The sequence below is a fragment of the Bubalus bubalis genome, chromosome 19, assembly GCF_019923935.1.
Source record: "Bubalus bubalis isolate 160015118507 breed Murrah chromosome 19, NDDB_SH_1, whole genome shotgun sequence".
Classification (NCBI taxonomy): domain Eukaryota; kingdom Metazoa; phylum Chordata; class Mammalia; order Artiodactyla; family Bovidae; genus Bubalus; species Bubalus bubalis.
Window position 1 is genome coordinate 31,742,163 of NC_059175.1, and position 19,726 is coordinate 31,761,888.

The 19,726-nt window shown below is 39.3% G+C and overlaps 1 protein-coding gene and 1 long non-coding RNA gene across 15 annotated transcripts in view; one reads left to right on the forward strand and one right to left on the reverse strand.

The window, feature by feature from the left end:
- LOC112580628 overlaps positions 1-9,919 on the forward strand; it is a 162,359-nt gene extending 152,440 nt beyond the window's left edge. For all 4 annotated transcript variants that reach the window (XR_006640313.1, XR_006640315.1, XR_006640316.1 and 1 more), the window contains exons 4-5: positions 9,171-9,251; positions 9,845-9,919. This is a non-coding gene — a long non-coding RNA (uncharacterized LOC112580628). The remainder of the gene's footprint in view (positions 1-9,170; positions 9,252-9,844) is intronic.
- Positions 1-19,726, reverse strand: part of GHR (growth hormone receptor) — a 307,144-nt gene that overhangs the window by 64,362 nt on the left and 223,056 nt on the right.

Sequence of the window (19,726 nt, forward strand, 5' to 3'; positions counted from 1 at the left end):
GAAAGTGAAAGTGAAAGTCTCAGTAGTGTCCAACTCTTTGTGACCCCATGGACTGTAGTCCATGGAATTCTCCAGGTCAGAATACTGGAGTGGGTAGCTGTTCCATTCTCCAGGGGATCTTCCTAACCCAGGGATTGAACCCAGGTCTCCTGCATTGCAGGCAGATTCTTTAGCAGCTGAGCCACTAGGGAAGCCCACCTACCTGAGTCAATTTACCTGGTTTGAATTGCCACTTTGTACTTCTTAGCGATGTGTGCTTTGAACAAGTCCTCATTCTCCTGTGTACCATCTCCTCATCCGTTAAATATGGATAATAGTAGGACTGTGATGAGAATTACTGATTTAAAATATGTAAAGTGTTTCAGTTCAGTTCAGTTGTGTCCAACTCTTTGCGACCCCATGAATCCCAGTACGCCAGGCCTCCCTGTCCATCACCAACTCCCGGAGTTCACTCAGACTCATGTCCATCGAGTCGGTGATGCCGTCCAGCCATCTCATCCTCTGTTGTCCCCTTCTCCTCCTGCTCCCAATCCCTCCCAGCATCAGAGTCTTTTCCAATGAGTCAACTCTTCGCATGAGGTGGCCAAAGTACTGGAGTTGCAGCTTTAGCATCATTCCTTCCAAAGAACACCCAGGACTGATCTCCTTTAGAATGGACTGGTTGGATTTCCTTGCAGTCCAAGGGACTCTCAAGAGTCTTCTCCAACACCACAGTTCAAAAGCATCAATTCTTCAGTGCTCAGCTTTCTTCAAAGTCCAACTCTCACATCCATACATGACTACTGGAAAAACCATAGCCTTGTCTAGACAGACCTTTGTTGGCAAAGTAATGTCTCTGCTTTTCAATATGCTGTCTAGGTTGGTCATAACTTTTCTTCCAAGGAGTAAGCGTCTTTTTGTTTCATGGCTGCAGTCACCATCTGCAGTGATTTTGGAGCCCAAACAAATAAAGTCTGACACTGTTTCCACTGTTTCCCCATCTATTTCCCATGAAGTGATGGGACCAGATGCCATGATCTTCATCTTCTGAATGTTGAGCTTTAAGCCAACTTTTTCACTCGCCTCTTTCACTTTCATCAAGAGGCTTTTGAGTTCCTCTTCACTTTCTGCCATAAGGGTGGTGTCATCTGCATATCTGAGGTTATTGATATTTCTCCCGGCAATCTTGGTGCCAGCTTGTGCTTCTTCCAGCCCAGCATTTCTCATGATGTCCTCTGCACATAAGTTAAATAAGCAGGGTGACAATATACAGCCTTGACGTACTCCTTTTCCTATTTGGAACCAGTCTGTTGTTCCATGTCCAGTTCTAACTGTTGCTTCCTGACCTGCGTAAAGTGTTTAGCACATAATAAATAAGATGTAAATCCCATTATATTAATAAAGTATTTCCAGGTGGTAAATCTGACGATGGATGTCTTCAACACTGGAACTGTAAACAATCTGTTCCTGCCCCCTTCAATTATTACAAACCTTTCCTTATAATTCTGCATCAAATAATAACTTTGCCAGTGTTTTATGAACTAAAATATTATCTCAATTTCTTCTTAATGTAATAAGCCATTTTAATAACCCATTCTGGCCTCTGTAATGTGAACAGTAGTAAAACTCATTTGGGTCAGTGAAATCATAGGGTAAGAAAAAGGGGAGAAATAAGAACGTGGTCTTTAAAAGTAGGCACTCATTAGATCAGAGACCCCATCCGACATGCTAGCCATGACTACCCTATGCAGACTGTAATTCTGAAAATTCATGCTGCAGCAGCGTCATCGTTTTTAAAGACCATATTTTATTTTTTAAGGTCAAAAAACCTGAGTTCAGAATTTGAAGTCTGAAAGCTCAGAATTCCTTATAGTTGTCACAACTCCCTGTGCTACAGAATCTAGTACATTCATCTTGTCTGGTATAAGGAGTGGGATGTGAGCAACATTTTACTTCTTTTGGCAGAGAATTTACCAGAGTCTAATTGTGAACTTTTCTTTGGCCAATAACTCTTGGTTTATGACTTATAATTTGAAAGTATGTTATCAGAGCAGTTATACAGGAAAGGAACACTTAGAAATTTCTCTTTTTGAATAAGTCTAAATAAAAAACAAACACAACTGAATAATGTCCATATAGGTCATTTATAATAAAATTTAAAACAGTGCTTTTTTCTTTTGCACTCTTTTGGGTTAATGTTTTTAAATCAAGAGTTTATTTTTTTATTTTTTAAATATAAATTTATTTATTTTAATTGGAGGTTAGTTACTTTACAATATTGTTTTGGTTTTGCTATACATCAACATGAATCCACCACGGGTGTACACGTGCTCCCCATCCTGAACCCCCCTCCCACCTCCCTCCCCATACCATCCGTCTGGGTCATCCCAGTGCACCAGCCCCAGGCATCCAGAATCATGCATCAAACCTGGACTGGCGACTCGTTTCATATATGATATTATACATGTTTCAATGCTATTCTCCAAAATCATCCCACCCTCGCCCTCTCCCACAGAGTCCAAAAGACTGTTCTATACATCTGTGTCTCTTTTGCTGTCTCGCATACAGGGTTATCATTACCATCTTTCTAAATTCCATATATATGCATTAGTATACTGTATTGGTGTTTTTCTTTCTGGCTTACAAATTCATGGTTGATGCAAATATCCTATCAGTTTGAAAACACATTTTAAAAATACTTGTACTGGGACATAATGCTTAAGTTGAAAATATAGCAGAAGTCCTACCAGTACTGGGACATAATGCTTAAGTTGAAAATATAGCAGAAGTCCTACCAAATGAAATCAGTTAATATAACTTTCCCTTTTAATTCAAAACTACATCCATCTCTGGATTGATAATATCAGTCTAGAAAAAGTTTTTGAATAAACACATTTGCTGGACAGATGAGAGAGAGAGAATAAATAGAAATTGAGGGGCAGAGAGACCAGAGAGTGAGAACAGTTCAGGGACTTCCTGGTTGTCCAGTGGCTAAGACTCCCCACTCCCAATGCAGGGGCCCCGGGTTTGATCCCTGATCAGGGAACTAGATCCTGTGTGCTGCAACTACGACCCGCTACAGCTAAATAAATAAATAAGTATTACTAAAAAAAAAGAAGAACAGTTCAGCATGTCACTCTAAGGAGTATGTCTCTCCTACTTCTCATAGCTCCAGGATACACTAAAACCCAGCTGAGAGAGAAATGTGCTTCTTGGTCCATGTGTGTCTACTAACCTGTTGTCCCTGACCAGCTCTTCTCAATTCCTAACTGGTAAAAGGCTACCATGCACTAAGCTTTCTGTTTCATTCTTAATACTGCACAGGGTATCCACTCAAAATCTGGTTCAGCCTTGACAATCTGGAGGTTCATTAACCTCTCTTAAAATTTTTAAGATGACGGAAGGCCACGGAAAGTTCAGAGATGTGGCTGGGTGGATCCTGAAGGTCACTTGGGAGTAAACCATCATAAAATAAAGACTTTGCCTTTCAGGTGTGAACCAGACACACTTTAGGGAAACATGTGAGTGGTGTGGTTTCTTTAGGATTCAATTATAGGAAGCCCAAGCCTTGACAACGTTCATGAAAGTCTCCTAGAATCACTTTGAAACAGGAAGGAAGGGGACAGGACACAACCTTTAAAAAATGATATAGCCATAGGACATGACAAAGACTGGTTACAACCAACTGAGTCCAAGACGGTGGCAGATTCAACTTCCAGTAGACCTTGAGCCTCATTACATGCTCATTATAATACACTAGCATGCTAAATGGCACCCTCACCAGCACCATGACAGTTCTGAGGTCAACCATAAAAGGCCAAAAAGTGGGCAGAGGCCCAATTCCTGGAAATCTCCATCCCTTCCCCCAAATAACTGGAATAATCCTCCTACTCATTAGCCTATGAATTTACCCAGCCCATAAAAATTAACCATGCCATATTTCAAGGCTCTCTCACCTTCTGAATGGCCCACACTCTGTCTGTGGAGTATGTTTCTCTCTAAATAAATCCACTTCTTATTATCACTTCATCTCCAAATTCTTTTATGACAAAGTAGGAACCTCAAATTCACTGGGAACAACTCAAAGGGTCCTTACTACCCATGCAGGATTGCTAGAATGGAGAAATAAGGAAAATCCTATTTGCTTGATCTCTTTCCCCTATTTGACAACTCCACTTTCAGCAAAGTCCCTGTGGAGCAGATTAGATACTAAGTCCACTACATTCCAAAGAAGGCCTATAACCATTTAAAATCACCTTGGAGTTAATGGTTGTAAACTGGCAGTGGCTCCTTGCACTCACAGATTTACAGTACTTGGAAACATGGTCAGGATAAAGGCTATGTTACACACTTACTTGGGGCTTCTCTGGTGACTCACATGGTAAAGAGTCGTCCTGCAATGCCCAAGACCCAGGTTTGATCTCTGGGTTGGAAACATCCTCTGGAGAAGGGAATGGCTACCAACTCCAATATTCTTACCTAGAGAATTCCATGGACAAAGGAGACTGGTGGGCTACAGTCTGTGGGGTTGCAAAGAGTCGGATACGACTCACTTTTATACACTTATTTGGGGCATTTGGTTCAGGGTCTCAAGAGGACAGTTACAATGACAGCAATATATGGCACACTTCAGAAAGAAAGACTTCCATATGCTGTATATTATCATCAGATTCACTAATATCATATATTGTATTTCAACTATTAGCAATTGATGTGATTACAAAGTAATAAAACTTATCATTTTAATAATTATGCAGGCATTCATATATCTAAATAACATTATCTTTAAAAGTGAGTACCTTGGGAAGCTTTAAATAAATCCCAATGAGGTTGTTACTTTCTTCTAAAGGAATTTTCTTTAAATTAATTCATGAGTCACATAAACAAATCAGTCCTATTACTTTTTAGTCTGAACCAATCTAATTTAGTAATACTGTGAAAGTTTTTGGAGCAAATAATTTCATTATCTGGAACTGCCTGGTACTGGATTTTCCTGTCCATGCTTGCAGTTTCCCCAGGCCACTGCAGATAACTGGGGTAGTGAATATAATTGAAGTATTTAAGCGTCACTGTTGTTCTCTGTAATATTATCTCCAGTAAATTTATATGGCCTCTTATATGACTTTGAGTAACATCATGGTGTAAGGAAAATGGGGACAAAAAGTCCTCAAATAAATTGTAAGGCTTCGGGTTTAAGGGTCATATCTCCTCTCTTTCCAACCCCTGGCCCCGTAACCATTCACTCCCTAGGCCATTTAGGATAGTTTTATGCTCTTAATAGAGGCTCAGTGCATGCGTGCATGCCAAGTTGCTTCAGTTGTGTCCAACTCTTTGCAACCCTATGGACTGTAACTTGGCAGGCTTCTCTGTCCATGGGATTCTCCAGGCAAGAATACTGGAGTGGGTTGCATGCCCTCCTCCAGGGCATCTTCCCAACCCAGGGATTGAACCCTGTCTCCTGCCTTGCAGGTGGATTCTTTACCCACATATTCTCAATACACTAGGTGGAAGGTTGAAACTTACCTTTCTAGTTTTTTCTTCCTCCTGAAACCTACATTTCTTAAAGAAAAGGACTCCGGTATCCCCCCTGGCTGGCTGGCTCACCATCAAAGTAAACAGCATTTTCAGAACATTCTCCATTTCTCAACCTGTCACACTGGTTTAGAGCAGTCAAACCAAATCCTTGTATTGAGCTGCTTTATTTTCAAATTTCTGCAAAAAGCATCTCCACTACATGCCCAGGATCATGCTTTTTGGATTTAATTATTTTTACCAGTTCTGATAAATCATTTCATCTCCTGGCTGTTCTTTTTGTGCAAGAGGAGTTTGCTTTTCCAGTGTGGGAAATAAGGCCCAGGGAGTAGACCGTAATTTTCCAGATGTCTGTTTTCAAAAGCCCTTCAAAGAGAACCAGCCTGTTTGGCTTTGTCTTCTCTTTAATGGGTTTTTATGGCTTCTATTACTTTGAAAATATCATATGCCCTGTATCTCACTGCTTTGATAATTTCCTCTTTTTCTGAATCTTTATCTTCAGTTCATTTTCCCCAAATTCATTAAAGTATTTATTTTTAAATTAATTCTTACTATTATTTTACAAATATTCCTTATTTCATTGATAACATTCCAAATTAGTGCCCCTTTAAAAAAATACTCTCAAGGACCTCAGATCTTGCATTTGGTGTATTTATATACTTTCCCCCTGTGTTAATGAAATGTTAACGACTTCCTACACCACATATTTTCAGAGCTGGATACAAAAAGGAAGGAAACTAACGTTTGTGGAAATTTTTATGCATGCATACAAGGCAGGTAGCATTTAACCTTGTTTACAGATCAGCAGCTTAAGGCTCAGAGGTTAAGTGATTTGTTCAAAATCCCACAGCTAGGAAGTAGCAGGGTCAGAATGCCAGCCACGACTGACTGACTGACTGACTCAGAGCCTAGGTGCTCAGGTGAGCTTCTCAAAGACTGCTCCTTTCAGGGTTCACTTTTCAGGTACCCCTCTTATTTGAGGGAATTTTTAGGAAAATCACTTGTGCTTTTTGAACCTCTCAGAAAAGATTATCATTACTGATTCCAAGAACAAGAAATATCGGTCAGGTTTAAGAGACAGGACTTAAGTGCTAAAGGCATTCCAGGTTGTCCTAAGTTTGTTGAGGCAAAGTCCGAAACAACCCAAATCATAGAGCTGCCACTCAGGTACAGGAAGTTATTTCTATTTTTTTCTACTACTAGAAGGCAATGGCACCCCACTCCAGTACTCTTGCCTGGAAAATCCCATGGGTGGAGGAGCCTGGTGGGCTGCAGTCCATGGGGTCGCTAAGAGTCGGACACGACTGAGCGACTTCACTTTCACTTTTCACTTTCATGCATTGGAGAAGGAAATGGCAACCCACTCCAGTGTTCTTGCCTGGAGAATCCCAGGGACGGGGGAGCCTAGTGGGCTGCCGTCTCTGGGGTCACACAGAGTCAGACAAGACTGAAGTGACTTAGCAGTAGCAGTAGCATTTTTATTTCTCTTCATTAATAATAGCAACAATAATAATATTACTATTATATATTGTATCACAGTATAGAATATATAACATACAGAACATATAAAATATATACTATGTATACACTATGTTGTTGTTGTTGTTCAGTTGTCGAGTTGTGTCTGACTCTTTGGGGAAAGAAAAGCCATAGGGAAATAAAACTTATCTCAAAATTTTGAAGTAAAAACTCCAAAAGCTATATTCAAGGAAATACCACTTTGGGTACTTGATGTGCCAAATGTAAAACCCTTTAGCCAGGAGCAAAGAGGGAAAGGCAAGCGTGAGTGCTGGTTTTTCTAAGCTAGCTTCCTGTGATTTTATCTCTGCTTCCTTCCAGTTGGTGAGGTTCTTTGCTCTTCGTTATACTTGCACGTAATACTTGCATGTAAAACTCCTGGGAACATATGAAAATTAGATTTTCCTTTTATTTTTACTTTGGCTCTTGATTTTATTACACTATTAATATCATACTACAAAGTGCTCAGTGGCAGTTGGCTAATTAGTCTTATTCATATTGAAAAAGGACCATAATCCCATCTGAAACTTTGCACAGTGAAGCTCAGTGTTTTCTACTCAGACAGTTCTCAACCATAATGATATAATTATACCATTTTCTCAGCAGCATCACCCACATACTATAATTACACTCAAAGCTAAGGCTATGTTTATAGTGTACTAAAGAGGATGGAATTGTTTCATTTTAAGTGATTCATTTACCTCGTCTGTTGGTAACAGAAATGCGTGGTAATGGAAAGAGTCATGGTTTAATATGCTTCTCTGAACAACAACTTCAGACACCAAAAAAAGATAAAGCTCCCCAACCTCAATACGAGAAAGTATGGGAAACATGATTTCCAGTCTGGTTGCCACAATGACTCCTCAGTTGAAAATCTAGGATGGGCAAGGGAATGCAAACTAGCATGCTGGTGGCCACTGTGGGGTCTTGGGAGGCTCTCAGTTGATCTGCCTGGTGCACGACAATCCCACTCAATCAAGTCAGTTTGCAGGACTGACACTGTGGCTCCAAGCCTATAGGATGACGACTCATCTAAGCACAGGGAACTTCTGGAAGTTCCCTGTGGAACCTGCAACCATTTGTTCCTTTATGGATGAATTGAATGAATGAATGGACATATCATTCATATCCACTATAGGCTAGTTCTAGATGCAAAGTGCACCACAAGAGACAAAGCAGAAATCACTGTTTTCTTGGAACTCGATTCCAGTGAATTTTAGATCTGTCTTTTGCTTATTTACTTGAGTGAGTAAAAGTTTTATAGTTGATTTACAAAATTGTGCTAGCTTCAGGAGTGTAGCTAAGTGATTGGTTATACATATACATGTATACACACATACATATATTCTTTTTCAGGTTATTTTACATTATAAGCTATTATAAGATATAGAATATAGTTCCTTATGCTATATAGTAAATCCCTATTGCTTATTTTATACATAGTGGTGTATCTGTTAATCCCATACTCCTAATTATCCCTCCACTCCCCTTTCCCCTTTGGTAACCACAGATTTGTTTTATATATCTATGAGGCTGTTTCTGTTTTGTAAATAATTTCACTTGTATTATTTTTTTCAGATTCTACATACAAGTGATATCATATAATATTTGTCTTTGTCTGAATTTCATTTAGTGTGATAATCTCTAGGTTCACACATGTTGTGAATGGAAATATTTCATTCTTTTTTAGAGCTGAGGAATATCCCATTGTGTATATATACACCATATCATCTTTTTTCATCTGATGATGGACACTTAGGTTGCTTCCATGTATTGGCTACTGTAAACAGTGCTGCTATGAACACTGGTGTGCATGTATCAGAAAGCTTTTACTTTTAGTGTGGGTGACATAGGCTCACCCATATTAGCTTGCATGAAAAAATGCTAGTCCACCGTAGATTGGAAGCACCATTTTCTTGACATATGGGCATGGACCCAACCTGGCAAAGACAGGGGTGATTGGAACAGTCTGGTATTAGATGTTCTGGGGTTCATTAACACCCATTGCTCTCTGACATTGATGAGGTAGAGATGGCCACTTCATTTCCAGTATTTCATCTCCTCTAACTGGCTTGCCCAAAGCCTGTGGTTGAAAATGTTTCATAAAATCTTGACTTTCTTTGACTTTTCTTGCTCCATAGAACCTTAAGTACAGCAGGAGTAGAAGACAGCATTGTGGGAAACCATAAAGGATTGCTTGATGGGCAGATGTATATGTGTAGGTATGTGGCTCATGGTTCTGTTTTAGGAATTATTTCTCAAATGTATGGGGTTTCCTTTTCTTTTTAGAACAGCTAAATTATGAACTGATTTTCATAGCTTTCAGGCCAACAAGCAGACGCCTGTGTTATAAATGATTCCTTTCCTTGGTTCTGATACATCCAACAGCTGAGCCTAAGCCGCTTAAAAATCAGGCAACAACACGAAGGGGACTGAACAGTCTTTGAAATGAAATTCCATTATTTTTGGTTTTCATTTAGATTTCCTCCTATTTATATGGGCTTGAATGACTATGCTATCTTCAGAGCTCTCAACCTCTAAGCCCCTGACATAGGACAGCAGGGCAGAAGTAGAGAGCAGGCAGGTTGAGTGGCATGGACAAGGGCAGGGGTGGCCATTTTTCAAATATGTACTGCAGGCTTGTAAATGTCAAGCCTTAAAGCTGGACCTTCAAGAACAAATATCTTGAAGGTAGAAATAATAGACTGCATTTAGAAAATTGCAACTAACTGGTTCTATTTTCTGTCCTCACTTTTTGGTTTGTGATTTAATCAAAAGCCTGTTGGTTATTTTTCTTTTCTTTTTCTTCTTTTAGGAGTGGCAAGAGGCTAATTCAAAGGGGAAAGAATGCAAATACTCCATGGCCACGCCATCTTGGAATCTCTCTAGGGACACAGCAATGTTCACTGTAATTTGACTTCAGCTCTAGGAAATTGCTTGCATCAATATTGAACCTCTAGCAGAAGTTGCACAAGCAAATTCATCATGGTAGATGACAGCAGCAATGAAAATTTCAGTCCAAATTGAGCTCAAATACATCCTAGAGCCACAATCTTAAATTCTAGACAAGTCATTTTCCTTGCCACTTGAAAACAGAGTATCATCTTTCAATATGAACCATTTAGGACCACACACTTCAACATAATTCATGTCTAGTTAGCTAGAACTCAGTATTTTCTGGTTTTCCCATAGCAATTTTCTAAACTAATATGTTCATATAAGTGCCTTTTCCATATAAATGCCTTTTCATCGAATTCTGGTCACCAGTAAAGCTAATTCATGGTTTCCACTGGGGTTGTGAATTATCTCTACTTGGGGGTGGGGATGTGTATCTCTTCATGAGGGATTACTCTATTTTTGTTATGGAATTTGCAAATACATAAAAATAGAAATCATGATTTTACTATGGTCCTCACCCAGCTTAAACAATTATCAGCATTTGACCTATCCTGTTTTGTACTTTCTCTGCCTTTGTTTTTAATCATCTGCTTTCACCTATAGCTACATACATATGTATCTTTAAAAGCTAAGGACTCTGTCATTAAAAAATAATCTAATATTATACCTAGCAAATTAATAATGACTCCTCAGTATCATCTAATACACACTTTGTGCTCAGATTTCCAAAAATATCTCAAAAAATGTCTTTTGGCCATTTGTTTGAATCAGGATACAAACTAGGCCCATGCAATGTCTCAAGTATGTCCAAATCCATAATACTTCTCACTTTTTTGTTACGTCATTGTTTTGGTTGAAGATAATTTTCTTTAGGGTTTATGCATTCTTAATGAGTCATTTAAGATATCCCTCTTGTTCTGCTATTTTCTATAAACTGGCAGTAAGACCCAGAGGCTTATTGACTTTATCTCTAATGGAAAGAATCCATCATGGGTAGCTGTGAACTCCTGTATCAGGGACATATTATATCATATGATGACAAGACTTATCTGTGTTTGAAATGTTGTCAGCCTGATTAATCTAGAATATAGCAATTTTTATCATTTACTGATGATCTTGCCCAAATCATATGTCATTGGTGGTGGTGGTTTAGTCATTAAGTTGTGTCCAACTCTTGTGACCCAACTCTTGTAGCCAACCAGGCTCTTCTGTCCATGGGATTTCCCAGGCAAGAATAGTGGAGTGGGTTGCCATTTCCTTCTCCAAATCATTATGTCATTAGGGCTTCTAAACTGGTGGTTTCTCTAATCTGCCATTTTAGCTGCATTTATTAGCTAAGTATGTCTAAATGAGGAACAATAACAACCAAAAGAAAACAACTTTCCTTCACCTTGAAATGCAATTCATATAAAAATTCAAGGTAATTTCTTATTTTCCTAATGTATCAGTTTTTATAACAATGAGTAAATACTCGAGTAGCTTTCAAAGGTGACCATTTTTAAAAAAGTATCATCATAAACTTACTGATGATTCATGTTTTGATGCAATTTTTAGAGGACTGTAATGATAGGAATAGAAAGGATGAAGTCATTTCATCTTTTTTCAGTTATTCTGAGCTGTTTTCAGATAAAAAGCTCACTGTGTAATCTTGGCTAACTTTCCTCTTTCCATTCTCCATTTTTCCTCTCTATCACTCTACTATTTTACCAGGCTCCCTCTATAAAAATGGCTGGAAGCAAGCATTGAGACCAGATGACATCTAAAAATCCATGTATATATACAAATTCTCAAGGCAAACCCTTGTGGGTTTTTTTTTAAGTTAAAAAAATAAAAAAATATGTATTTTTTTTAAATTGAAGGATAATTGCCCTGTGGGTATTTAGTGAGGGATTCACACATACTCAGGGAAGGGTAGGTACAGACATCCACAATCTACATATTTGATCCAAGATCTACATGTTTGATCGCTAGACCCACACCATGCCCACAGCATTGAGCACAGCTGCAGAGGTGCCAGTCACTAGCAACCGTGCTCCTTTGAACACTAGTGGCCACTGGGGTAGCAGTAGGTAATGCTTTGAAAAGAAGTTCCCTGGCCAACTATTTTCAGGAAGTGCTGTGGTTCTTTTATTTCTTTTGGATATTCACAATGTGCCCAAACAGACAGATTAGAGACTCTGAGTGGTTTTGTAATGAAGAAGCCTGTTTAACTTTGCATGTTCCAGCATTTCCCAAGCATTGGAAACATGGTAGGCTAAACAGTTAAGGCCAGAGTTCTTTGCAAGGGTGTGAAGAATATTAGTGGATGAAATTAAAAAAAAAAACAAAACACCACCTTATGCTACTTCATATAAAATAGATAAGCAACAAGGTCCTACTGTATAGCACATAGAACTATGTTCACTATCCTGTAATAACCTATAATCAAAGAGAATCTGAAAAAGAATCTGAATGTGCCCTTAGTTGCAAAATAGGTCTTTGCAGATGTAATTAAGGTAAGGATTTCAAGATAAGGTTATCCTGGGTTAGGGCTCTAGGTGGAATGATGGGTGTCCTTATAAGACAAAAGAAGACCAGACATAGAGACACAGGGAGAAGACCATGTGAAGATGGAGGTAGGGACTGAAGTAATAAATCTACAAACCAAGAAATACCAACAATCGCTAGGAGATGAAGCTAGGAGAGAAGAATGAATAAATTCTCAGAGGGAGAGAAGGAAGGAAGCTGATTCCAGAAGGAATCAACATTGACGTCACCTTGATTTTGACTTCTGGCTTCCATAAACGGGACAGATTAAATGTTGTTGTTTTAAGATACTAGGATTAGGTAATTTGTTACACAGCTGTTTCAGGAAATAAATACAATATGCCTGAATCAAAGGAGATTGACTCAGGAGATCTGCAGTAGATGGCATTCATATTTACTGAAAATGTCCACAGCTGATTCTGATGGACATATATACATCAATAAACACCACTTTAGGACCCTGCGGGTTGATCTGCTTATATTGACATCCTGTTGGATTTAGTCACCTGATGTGATGAGCTGACTCATTGGAAAAGACCTTGATGCTGGGAAAGATTGAGGGCAGGAGAAGAGGGCAACAGGGGATGAGATGGTTGGATGGCATCACAGACTCAATGGACATGAGTTTGAGCAAATTCCGGGAGATAGTGAATGACAGGGAAGCCTGGCATGCTTCAGTTCATGGAGTCGCAAAGAGTTGTAAATGACTTAGCAACTGAACCACAGCAGTGGAATTTAGGCTGTTGCTGTGACTCCAGCGGACCAATAAAACTTTCTGCTCTTTACCCCCAAGTCTGTTTTTCAGAGAGCGCAGTCCCAAAGAAAATGCTATCAGGTCATCCCTTAGGTAGTACACTGGAAGTAGTTTTTATAGATGGTGATGATGGTCAAGGCTGCATGAGTAGAAAGAGGACTACTCGTCAGTAGGTTCAAAGGGAGGAGACGAAGATCAGCACTTGATCATCCAATTAACCAAGCGGATATCACTGGAAGGGAGTCTCATTCTGCAGCCTGAACAAGGCGGAGCTTTCTTCCTTTTGGTAACTTGAGAAACCCTGGTCTTCTATGACTTCAAACCCTTCTAGTTTACTTATAATCCTTCTAGACTCAGTTGCCTTCTTTTTCTCAGCTGCCCAAGAAGGCTGCTCCTTTCATCTCCAGCTTCTATTCATCTGAAAACATCTTTCTTTTCCCAACTGTTCTCATTTTAGTGCTTCGCTTCCCTGGCTCTCTGGATCTGGTCTGCCCTCTCAGTCTTTGATTTCTCCAAAGGAGTCAGAGATGTCTCTCCAGTCCTGTCCAGAGCTGATGATTCATAAATAAGGCACCTGCTCTTAAAAATACCTCCACAAGGAGAAGTTTGCCAGTCAGGAAAGAGCTGATGTATGCTCTTCTGGTTTTCTGGTTTGACAGCTTCTCATACAGAGGCTGACTAGACCCTAGGAGGTTATTTGCTCATGGTTTAACCAAGATTATCCAGTCAAAAACTAACTTTGGGAGAAGGTACCAAAGAAAAATTTCAAAATTTTTGCCCTAGCTGGTTCTCATCCAGGAAGGGTGAAGTGTGATGATGGTGGTTAAGATGGTGAAGGAGATATTCCTTCTCCTTATAAACCACAGAGGTCCTGATCCAGCTCTTGGAGCCAGCTACAGTTCACCTACTACCCAGTTCAAACAGGCTGTCAGAGCCTAGACTGGGTACCTAACCATTAGTTAATATATTATTTGTTACTGCTGTTAAACTCGATTTGGGGAGCCTCCTTATAGCTGAACTTCTGAAGCAAAACCAAATTTTAAGTTAGGGACTCCAGGGACTTATAAATGTATACATATAAAAGAATCCTAGCAATAAAACAGTACTTGATTATTACCAAATGACTCATCCAGGCAGTAAATGTTCTAAAAGCTCAAAGAAAGAAGCTTAGGCCTGAGTGTAGTTCAGTTGGGGGTAAAGTTGCCCTTTGGAAAAGTAGAAAAAGTTTGTTGTAATCACATATCTTTTTGCTGTCTGGACAGCTTCATGGCTTCTAGAACTAAGGACAGTCTTTTTCAGGGGAAAGAGGAATAAAAGGAAACAACCTCCTACAGGGTGCCAAGTAATGTGGTAAACATTTGATCTAATCCTGCCTCAGAGGAATCCTGAGGCAAAAAAGCAAGGAAGTCAGCTTCCAGGCTGCTCTGTCCTCCTCTTGCCCACCACCTCCTTGTTGGGGTGTCCGTCTTTCTTGCCTGGTGCCCATGTCTCATCCTCTGAAGTCTGGCAAGCCCCTCAGTCCCTTCCTTTCAGTAAGTGCCCCATGCTACCCCAGCTCTAAAGGGCCAGCCTGACCTATAGTCTGTCTAGTCAAAGCTATGGTTTTTCCAGTAGTCATGTATGGATGTGAGAGTTGGACTATAAAGAAAGCTGAGCACCAAAGAATTGATACTTTTGAACTGTGGTGTTGGAGAAGACTCTTGAGAGTCCCTTGGACTGCAAGGAGATCCAACTAGTCCATCCTAAAGGAGCTCAGTCCTGAATATTCATTGAAAGGACAGATGCTGAAGCTGAAACTCCAGTATTTTGGCCACCTGACAGGAAGAATTGACTCCTGGGAAAAGACCCTGATGCTGGGAAAGACTGAAGGCAGGAGGAGAAGGGGATGACAGAGGATGAGGTGGTTGGATGGCATCACCGACTTGATGGACATGAGTTTGAGCAAGCTCCAGGAGTTAGTGATGGACAGCGAAGCCTGGCATGCTTTAGTCCATGCACTTGCAAACAGCTGGACATGACTAAGTGACTGAACTGAATTGACTTATAGTCCAGGTTGAAGTGCTTACAGAAGAACATGAAGAAAGCAGGGCTTCTCAGATGAGGGTCTTCTGGGATATGAAGTTTTGTTCTCTTTTTTGTAAAGATAAGTGACAATGAAAAGGCATATTTCTAATATTAAAATTTATTTTTAAATAATTTTTTCTCCAACGGGCATTCTCTGGAGTCTGTGAGAATTTTATTACCTTAAAAAATATACTACTTGAAATAGAGCTACCATATGATGCAACAATCCCACTCCTGGGCATATATTTGGAGAAAACCATAATTTGAAAAGATTCATATACCTAGTCGTGTCCAACTCTTTGTGACCCCATGGACTGTAGCCCACCAGGCTTCTCTGTCCATGGGATTCTCCAGGCAAGAATACTGGAGTGGGTAGCCATTCCCTCCTCCAGGGGATCTTCCTGACCCAGGGATTGAACCCTGGTCTCCTGCACTGCAGGCAGATTCTTTGCCATCTGAGCCACCAGGGAAGCCCCTTTCTCTTTTCACTTTCAGTGTTCATAGCACCACTATTTACAATAGCCAGGATGTGGAAGCAACATGAATGTCCATCAATGGAAGAATGGATATAGAAGATGTGGTGTATATAAACAATGGAGTATTACTCAGCCATAAGAAGAACAAATAAGGCCATTTGCAGTGATATGGATGGATGTAGAGATTATAATACTGAGTGAAGTAAGTCAGACAGAGAAAGGCAAATATGATATGATACTACTTATATGTAGAATCTAAAAAAAATGGTATAAATGAAGATATTTACAAAAAATAGAAATAGACTTACAGATGTAGAAAACAAACTTAAGATTCTAAGGGGGAAGTGGGGGTGGAAGGGATAAATAAAGAATAACTAGAGTCCCCTATAGTACAGGGAACTCTACTCAGTACTCTGTAGTGACCTATATGGGAATAGAATCCAAAGAAAAGAAAGAAAGTTAGTCGCACAGTCGTGTCTGACTCTTGCGATCCTATGGACTGTAGCCTGCCAGGCTCCTCTGTCCATGGGATTTCTCAGGGACGAGTACTAGAGTGGGTTGCCATTTCCTTCCCCAGGGGATCTTCCTGACCCAGGGATCAAACCTGGGTCTCCTGCATTGCAGGCAGATTCTTTACCAACTGAGCTACAGAATCCAAATAAGAGTGGATATGTATACATATAACTGATTCACTTTGCTGTACAGCAGAAATTGACACAACATTTTAAATCAACTATACTCCAATAAAAATTAATTAAAAATATACTACTCAATATGAGATATATTCTACTAGATTCAGCATCCTTCTTATCCTCCCAGAAAGTATAAATAGAAGAAAAGCTCTGGTGACTGAGGTGAGGAGGTAGATGGGATGCTTAAGGGTAATAGTCATAGTAGCAGCAGCAGCAAGAGTAAAAATAATAAAATACCTAATTTTTATTCCATGCCTACTTTGTGCCAGGAATTTTCCTATGTACCTATCTGCTCCTCAAAATGATCCTCTGAGATAGATGTCAATATTGCCATTGACAGATAAATCAGAGTCCACAGCATGTCAGCAGTATGCCAGCTGCATACACATGTAACAACTCATGTTCTCCAGCTCCCTGAACTCCAAAGTCCTCATCACACAGCTTGGGACACCAATTGCAACCAATAATAGAATCTGTACAACCACAACTGGTTTAGAACAAACACCTCTAATACTTTTGTAGGACCTTCTTGCCTGCTTTTCCCTAGGAGAAAGAAAAATGGCAGAAGAGAAAATGCGTTTGCTGTTCTCAGATTTGGGAAACGATTCTCATCAGTGTTAAGTGTTGTGGAGAGGATGCTGAACTCAAACGCCATGAGATCTAAACTAACATTTCCCCCTCTACCTTCCTTCTGCATTTGCTCTCAAGTCTCTCCTGGAACTCAGTATAATATTCGTTTAACCAATAGTCATTTTGTATCAGGCCCTGTTTATGTTGTGGCAGAAGAGAGTAGGGCATATAAAGATGAGGGAAGACCAAATTCTTTCCCTCTAAGAGTTTACAATTGAAGGGAAGTTACCATATGGATACAGGCCACCTGAGTTCAACCAAAGATGTACAACCTCAAAAGCTCTTGGAATTCAGAAGAAGAAGAGTTTTAGTTCAGTTATTTTTGGTTTAAATATGTATCATTTCTTATTGCATACATTTGCCATTTCTCTGGGGTCTGCTTGGTAGGAGCACAGAGCTGCTCCTGGAAATGTTTGCTTTCCCATGAACCCAAATTTGGAGTGCTAAAACTATTGATTATGGAATATTAAGTGAGGAAAAAAGAAGAGTTAAAGGCTGCTTTTCCATAACACCTGAAAACGAAAAGATAATCTGTAGCAGTAAAGACATGAATGTTATCTAAGAACATGTTGAGGACACACAAAGGCCGTTCATCTGAACAGTAACATCTACTACGATGAGGTGGGGTTTCTGGCTTATGGGTCTTTCATGATGCACAATTCCTAACAGGACAGTCTCCTGTCTTTATTCTTCAGAGTGGATTCAGTACTCAGTGGCAGCAGTCAGCTTATGGATGATCTGCAAACCCACAAAGTCAAGCCTGCCCTCAAACTGGAGCTGTGTGTTGTTGACTGTAACTCTTCATAAGATAAATGTTACGTGATAATGATGACACGTCTCAGACAGTTCAGTTGCAAACTATTGCCTATTCAATCCATCACCAAGCATTTACAGATGTTCAGCTTTCATTTTGTGGAATACCAATAATGATAGAAGTACAAGTCCACACTGCTTGGTAGATACTGTTAATCTTACTTTACAATAGAATATGTATTTCAGAGGAGGTGACTGTGAAGGAAATTCATAAAATGCATCCTGGATTTTCATTAATGTTACCAATTGAAGACAGTTTTCTATAGGAGACTAAAAAACAACAAATTCAAACATGATGACTAAAAATACATTACAGATACAGTCTTTTTTCTGTTCATAAAAGGGGTTGGCATACTTTTTCTTCAGGGGCCAGATAGTAAATATTTTAGGCTTGCAGACTTGTCTATGTTTTAGTTGCTCAGCTCTGCCATGGTATTCCCAAAGCAGCCATAGATGATCTGAAGCAAATAGGTCTGGTTGTATTGCAATAAAACTGTACAAAACAAGCATCTGGTCTGATGACTGTAACTTGCCAACCCCTGGTTTAAATATTTGTCAGCCTTAAAAAAAGAATTAGCTTTTTTTGTATTATATATTATGAATTACTTGCAAATCAATTTCCTAGAAATTATATGCATTTAAAATCCCTTTGAAAGTTGTATAGACTATTTTATTTAAAAAATTAAAAAAAATTTTTTTTAAATTTTATTTTATTTTTAAACTTTACAAAATTGTATTAGTTTTGCCAAATATCGAAATGAATCCGCCACAGGTATACATGTGATCCCCATCCTGAACCCTCCTCCCTCCCCATACCATCCCTCTGGGTCGTCCCAGTGCACCAGCCCCAAGCATCCAGTATCGTGCATCAAACCTGGACTGGCAACTTGTTTCATACATGATATTATACATGTTTCAAAGCCATTCTCCCAAATCCTCCCACCCTCTCCCTCTCTAACAGAGTCCGTAAGACTGTTCTATATATCAATGTCTCTTTTGCTGTCTCGTACACAGGGTTATTGTTACCATCTTTCTAATTCACCATTGCAACGGAAAGAATAAAATACTTAGGAATATATCTACCTAAAGAAACTAAAGACCTATATATAGAAAACTATAAAACACTGGTGAAAGAAATCAAAGAGGACACTAACAGATGGAGAAATATACCATGTTCATGGATTGGAAGAATCAATATAGTGAAAATGAGTATACTACCCAAAGCAATTTATAGATTCAATGCAATCCCCATCAAGCTACCAACAGCATTCTTCACAGAGCTAGAACAAATAATTTCACAATTTGTATGGAAATACAAAAAACCTCGAATAGCCAAAGCGATCTTGAGAAAGAAGAAGGGAACTGGAGGAATCAACCTACCTGACTTCAGGCTCTACTACAAAGCCACAGTTATCAAGACAGTATGGTACTGGCACAAAGACAGAAATATAGATCAATGGAACAAAATAGAAAGCCCAGAGATAAATCCACACACATATGGACACCTTATCTTTGACAAAGGAGGCAAGAATATACAATGGATTAAAGACAATCTCTTTAACAAGTGGTGCTGGGAAATCTGGTCAACCACTTGTAAAAGAATGAAACTAGAACACTTTCTAACACCATACACAAGAATAAACTCAAAATGGATTAAAGATCTAAACATAAGACCAGAAACTATAAAACTCCTAGAGGAGAACATAGGCAAAACACTCTCTGACATAAATTTTTAATTGAAGGATAATTGCTTTATAATATTGTGTTAGTTTCTGCCATACATCAAATGAATCAGTCATAGGATACCTCCCACTTGAACTTCCCTCCCACATGCCATCCCATTC